Raw genomic sequence first — 6,074 nt, forward strand, 5'->3', positions numbered from 1 at the left:
TTTAAATTGTGTCAATTAATTACTAGTCAACGGCATGTGGTTTTTAATTTTTCTATTTTTTATTTTGGTCACTTACATTTTGTTACATTTGTGTAATTATTATTTTATTGTTGGTCCATGCAGATTCTATTTGGCCTTTACACAAAGGGTTCCATATTTAAGTTAAGTTTACAAACTTATATTTATATTATTGTAATTTATACAACAACAAAAAAATTTGTGTGGACCCATGCATGTGATCTAAGAACCATTTTTTGAAGTAATTAAGTAATGTTGTATAATTATTCCCTAGGATAATTTTAATATGTTTAATGTTATTTATTATTTTATTATCAAATTGGATTATTATTCATTAATATTAGGTTTTATTATTCCATATTATTTTTATAATTATTTAAATTCTTACAATCATTTTCTTTACTTCCTATTTAATTCTTCTGTAGAATAACTTTATTATTTAGGTTCTCTTATATAACCATCACTACTATATTTTTTGGCCAAAAAATAATTGCCTAATTTCCATGAAAAATAAATATAGGTACATTTAAGATGTCTAGTGGAGTTACTAAACGTGATCCAGCTTGGGAACATGGAGACCCAATAGACGAAAACAAACATGGCACAATTTGCAAATATTGTGGTTGGATAATGAAGAGTGGTGGAGTGACACGACTTAAGTACCATCTTAGTGGATTAGATCCAGAAAATAATGTCCAACGATGCAATAATGTCCCCTCCAGAAGTGAAGGCATTCATCACCACATTATTAAAAAATAAAAAACACCAGAAGGAAAAGAAAACACATGGAATGGAAAATATTCGAGCTGGGCTATGAGGAGAAGTCATTGGCCAAGTGGTTAACAGTGATGATGATGACGATGAGGACGAATGTGATGATGGCATGGGACCTGAAGAACGACGCAATTTCAAACAAGCATTACGTGCCTCCAAACAGTCAGCATGGGCAAGAGAACACCTTCATAAAATTCCTAATAGAGCACAAGGTTCCGGGACAAGTGGTGGTGCACAAATGAGACGGGGAGCAAGTGTTAGAGAATCACAACCAACACCACTAATAGCCCCAAGTTTATATAAGTCATCCAAAAGACGTCGAAAGAATGTTTGGAGTTATTTCACTGGAGGTAATGTGAAAGAGGGAATGGGGCGTCTAATTAGCATGTTCTTTATCTATGAAAATGTTCCTGCTGAGAAGGCATCATCACATCATTTCAAAAATATGGTATTGGGATGTCAACAGGCCGGTGTTGGAGTACAACCTCCCACTCCCTATGAGGTAAGAAACAAATATTTGGAAATGGAGTATAAAGACATTGGCGAGTATGCTAACAAGTTGAGGTCAAAGTGGGAAACTAATGGTTGCATAATCATGTGTGACGGATGGACTGGCCCGACCAGATTGTCTATCATAAACTTCATGGTATACTCTAAGGGAAAGACAATTTTTTGAATTCCGTTGATGCTTCATACCATATAAAGAACTACAAGTATATTTACAAATTATTGAGGGATGTAAACATGGAGGTGGGAGAGCATAATGTTGTCCAAGTCGTGACCAACAACGGTTCTGCATCTGTCAAAGCTAGAAAAAAGTTAATGAAGCATCATAATGTGTTTTGGACATCATGTGCAACACATTGTATTGATCTCATGTTGAGGAATTGCAAGTTTGCCACTTCATTGTGAGGTGGTATAAAGGCAACTTTATAGCCATTTCATCCTTAGGGTTTCTTTTGGAGAAAAAGGTGAGAACACAAGCTCTCATTTTCTCTCTAGGAGGCCGGCCACCTTGGAGAAATTACTAGCATCTATTTCATCCAAGGTCGCTCATCTCTTCATCAATGCTTTCCTTGGTGTGGAGACTTAGAGGTTCTCTATTTTGGGAACTTAGAGAATCCATTCTCCCATCATCCTTTAAGAAATCCATGGAGCCAAGAAGAAAGGAATGAAGGCCCTCTCTCGTAGGTGATTAGCCTTTACTTATGCAAAGATGAATCAACAAAGGTGTAAGATTTCTCAACTCACTTTGTTTTGAGTTGAGTCTTGGTTCACCATAACTACTAGGCTTTGAATTTCATGGGTTAAGTTTTGTTTTTGAGTGCATACAAGCATGATTCCGCCTTTTAATTGTTAATATCATGCATAGATGTTGCTCAAATGAACTTGTTTTCACAAATATTTCCTTAAGGTATATCGCAATATCTTGGAGGTCCACGATTTGACCTTAGTTGCGAAATCTTCAAAACATTCCAACATTCACCTCACTTCACTATGCCACAAGTGAGACATGGTTAGGAGTTCTTGTTGAGCATATTCGAAGTACTTGTTGTTTTCATCCATCGTTAAGTCCTAACAACGATCCATGAAGACTATGCCACATGTATCCACCTAACCAAGACATGATACATCAATGGAGTCAACGCCAAGACATATTGCATCTGCATTTACATCAGCAAAGCATTAGGAGATTGAAGTCATGCAAGCCGATCCCAGATAACCTAGCCGACCTCTACACGACGTCACTGCCCAAGTCAACCTTCCAAAAGCTTGTCCGATGAATTGGTATGCCTAAATATTCATATGCAATGCTTGTGGTTCCCATTTGGAAGTTTTGTCAAACTTAAGGGGAGTATCCAGAAGTATACTCACTTAATCTTAATGTACTCTTTTTTCCTATGATTGAGAGCATTTTTCCTAATGGATTTTCGCTACCTAACTAGGTTTTAACGAGGCACCCATCCTAGGCTGATCATACCTTTGTGAGCTCTTCTACTTGCATCCAGAAGACGTATAGTTTTGACTTAATACCACTTCTCACTTTTCTCCTTAGCCTATGGGTTTTCTCCTACCTTGGGGTTTTACCATAGCGAGGTTTTGTGAGTTTTACCTTTTATGCTTTCTTCCGTTGATTTGAGACTTGCATTCGCTCATTATGCCGACAACTTCATCAACTGATGTACTTCATCGCTAAAGACCTGATACGCCATTTGTTTGAGTATTTACACACTCAAGAGGGAGTGTTGCAGTTCTATTAGATTAGGAATGTAATTTTGTAAATACTAACATATTTATGATATCCTTTTGGGATTCTACCATATCTCTTAGATTAGATATTATCCTAGTGGAGTAGAACACACCTCAGAATTACATATATCTCTTCTCTCTCTGTTGCCGCCGGCCCCTCTCCCTTTATGTCCTTTATATAATTTAGTCAAATAGGCCTTCAAAAAATTTAACATATTGGGTAGAGAACAAAATTAAAAAAAAAAAAAAAAAAAATCAAAGTGCCACATAAGCTTTAAATATAAATTTTTATGTTTAAAATTTGACATCTCATCTAAAGATGTTCTTATGAGTGCAATTTATTGTATAATCCAAATAATTATGTATTGAAAAGAAAATCATCCACATCTGAAACCATAAACAGTTGGAATAAGGGTTTAGGTTTTTTTTTGTAGAACGATATTCGTTCATTTTCTTCCTTACAAGTCAATGTGTTAATGGTTTTGGATTTATATATATATATATATATATTTTTTGCAAGAATAATTTATGAATGATATTCTGAAAAATTAGACTATCCAGATGTTAAAATACATTACAGAGGAAGCCTCACAAAAACTTATGTAAAAAAATGTTGTCACGAATCTACTCTCATATATATTATATATATAATCTATCCTCATATATATTTGTCACTCATACTTCCATTAAAAATAAGAAAGAAACCAACTAAGCCAAGTAAATTACAAAAAATCCACTTAAAAAATTGAATCTGACGGCTTCCATGTTTTCTCCTCACTGAATTGACGTCTCTCTCTCCTTCGCTCTACTGCAATTTTCACCCATACTGGCTGGATTTCTCAAAAATAGAAGTACAATAAATTACAAATTTTAATCCAAAACGAAATTCACCATCTTCCACTAATGTGAGATTTTTTTTCTTCTTCTCTCTACTTCTCTCCACCTCTATTGTTCTCTGTTGATCTCTCTTGGTGGTTCGACTGTGGTGGTCTCTGCCGATCTCTCTAGGAATCAAATTAAAGTGAAGAAAAAGTGTTGATCTCTCTAGGTTGCAAGGGATGATGTTAACCCCAATTCCAATTGGATAGTCATCTTCACTTGCTTCTTGATAAGTGACCTGAAGGCCAACCAATTTTGGAGCATTGACGTTGAGGCCCGAGACTTGTCCGGTCCAAAATCACTCCTACTACAAAGGTGGTTGGTCTAGATAAGATGGGTTCACATTTTGGATTAAAACTTCATTTTTGTTTGGTTATTTTCGACTGTTCATCCCAACTCATTTCGAAAATGCTTTTGGAATGGTGATGGGTTAAAAGAAAACCCTTGTTACTAATTTATGGAAATGAACTTACCAATGCTTAACGTTTTTTAGACAAGTACTTACAAGTGCCTAGGGATTCTAACATATATACTTTTGAGATATTTCTTAATTTTACTCCAATTTTTCCGAATTACAATAAATTATTTGATATATATCAAACAACCTCCGAAATGTGCATATTATACAAATTTACATGATTTATGTTTTTCAACAAAATACTTTGTAGCGTAACTATCACAACTTCATGAAAGTGTTCTAGTGACACGCACACGTCTCAAACGAGTGTTTTGCACGTGGCGGTCTGTGGGTCCCACATCGCCGGGAGCAAATATTTGCGTCCACGTACCCCAAACGCATTGTAGCTAACTCCCGTCGTTTTGTCCCGAATAACGTCTCCAGGATAACCCGGGTAAGCCCCCTTCCCAAATATACCCGTGCACGCGCTCACCGCCTCCAAAGGCGCGTCTTTTGATCCCTGAAAATATCCGTTTTCAAACGGGTTTGTCACGGCTCCCGCCAAAACCGTAGCCAAACTGATAACCATTCCGTCGATCCCCACATCGCCGTTTGGAGGAACTAACGGAGGCGTCTGCGGCCCGTAAATTGGCTGGTGAAATGGCCATGCGCACTGACCCGGACACTGGCTCGCCGGGTTACCCACCCAAGCGTAAGCCAGCTTGCCCGTCTTTCTCCCCTCAATTCCCGATCCGTGGGAGCCGCAGCGGCTGCTACAGAACCCGTCAACTGTCACGTCGGCACCGGTCAAAACGACGTTAATCGCTGCGTTTTGGCCTTTTGATGCTTTGGCTGCCAGAGCTACGAGTTTTTGATCTGTGAGTGCTTTTCCGAGAGAGTAAGTTTCGTCCAGGATTTGATTCCCTACGATGAGGGTAGAGGGGCCTCCTTTGTATCCTCCAGTAGTCTCCCACCACGACGAGACGGAGGGCTGTGGGGTGCGCTGGCCGGAGCTCAGAGACTGAACAAAGTCGACTAGTATGGACCGTTGGCTGGGGGAGAACTTGCCGTACCATACGATATTGACGGTGAGGTTCCCCTTAAGGAGTGGACCTTTGTGGTAATTGAGCACAAGCGGCTGTTGCTGCACTAAAGCTGAGAGCTTGCGCATGGTGGCTGTACAGGGGCTGAGGAAGGAAGAAATGGTAAATAAAAATGTAACCCAGATGGCCAAATGGGAAGTAAAAGCCATTGACGAGGAGGGTTTGAGCAGTTGTATTTGTTAAGTGACTTGGTAAGTGATGACTGTAAGGTGTCTGCGAATGCCTGAATGAGATGGGGGAGTATTTATACAGAGGAAGGAGGGGACGTACGTGTGGTATGGGGGACAGTCAGGGACAGGTGGGTTGAGTGAGTGAGTGAGTGATGGGCGTGTTTTTAAATGCAGCCGCGTGGGTTTTGGGTTTTGACTTTGGGATTGGGATGAATTAAAAGGAAGCACTGCAGCACCTAGGGTTTCAGTTTTCGATGACATATACAGATCATAAGGTTTTGGCTTTGACTTTTGAGAGAGACAACACTTCTTCCCTGCACCTTCCTCTTCATGTGTATCCTCACCATTTGATGAAGTTCAAAGACTTGTAACGTATATTTAATTTACAAGCTACTGCACTAGATAACCTAGCATGCAATAATACTTTATATTATGCACATCCCACTTGTGATTATCAACAAGTTAATTAGTTAAATAACAAAC

At 38.6% G+C, this 6,074-nt stretch overlaps 2 pseudogenes; one reads left to right on the forward strand and one right to left on the reverse strand.

Moving 5' to 3' along the window:
• Window positions 1–549: 549 nt before the first annotated feature.
• Window positions 550–1,704, forward strand: LOC148694640 (uncharacterized; annotated as a pseudogene).
• Window positions 1,705–4,462: 2,758 nt separating this feature from the next.
• Window positions 4,463–5,722, reverse strand: LOC137718854 (protein EXORDIUM-like 2 pseudogene; annotated as a pseudogene).
• Between the last annotated feature and the right edge of the window lie 352 nt (window positions 5,723–6,074).

This window comes from Pyrus communis, chromosome 8 (genome assembly GCF_041283825.1).
Source record: "Pyrus communis isolate YQ-2024b chromosome 8, ASM4128382v1, whole genome shotgun sequence".
Classification (NCBI taxonomy): domain Eukaryota; kingdom Viridiplantae; phylum Streptophyta; class Magnoliopsida; order Rosales; family Rosaceae; genus Pyrus; species Pyrus communis.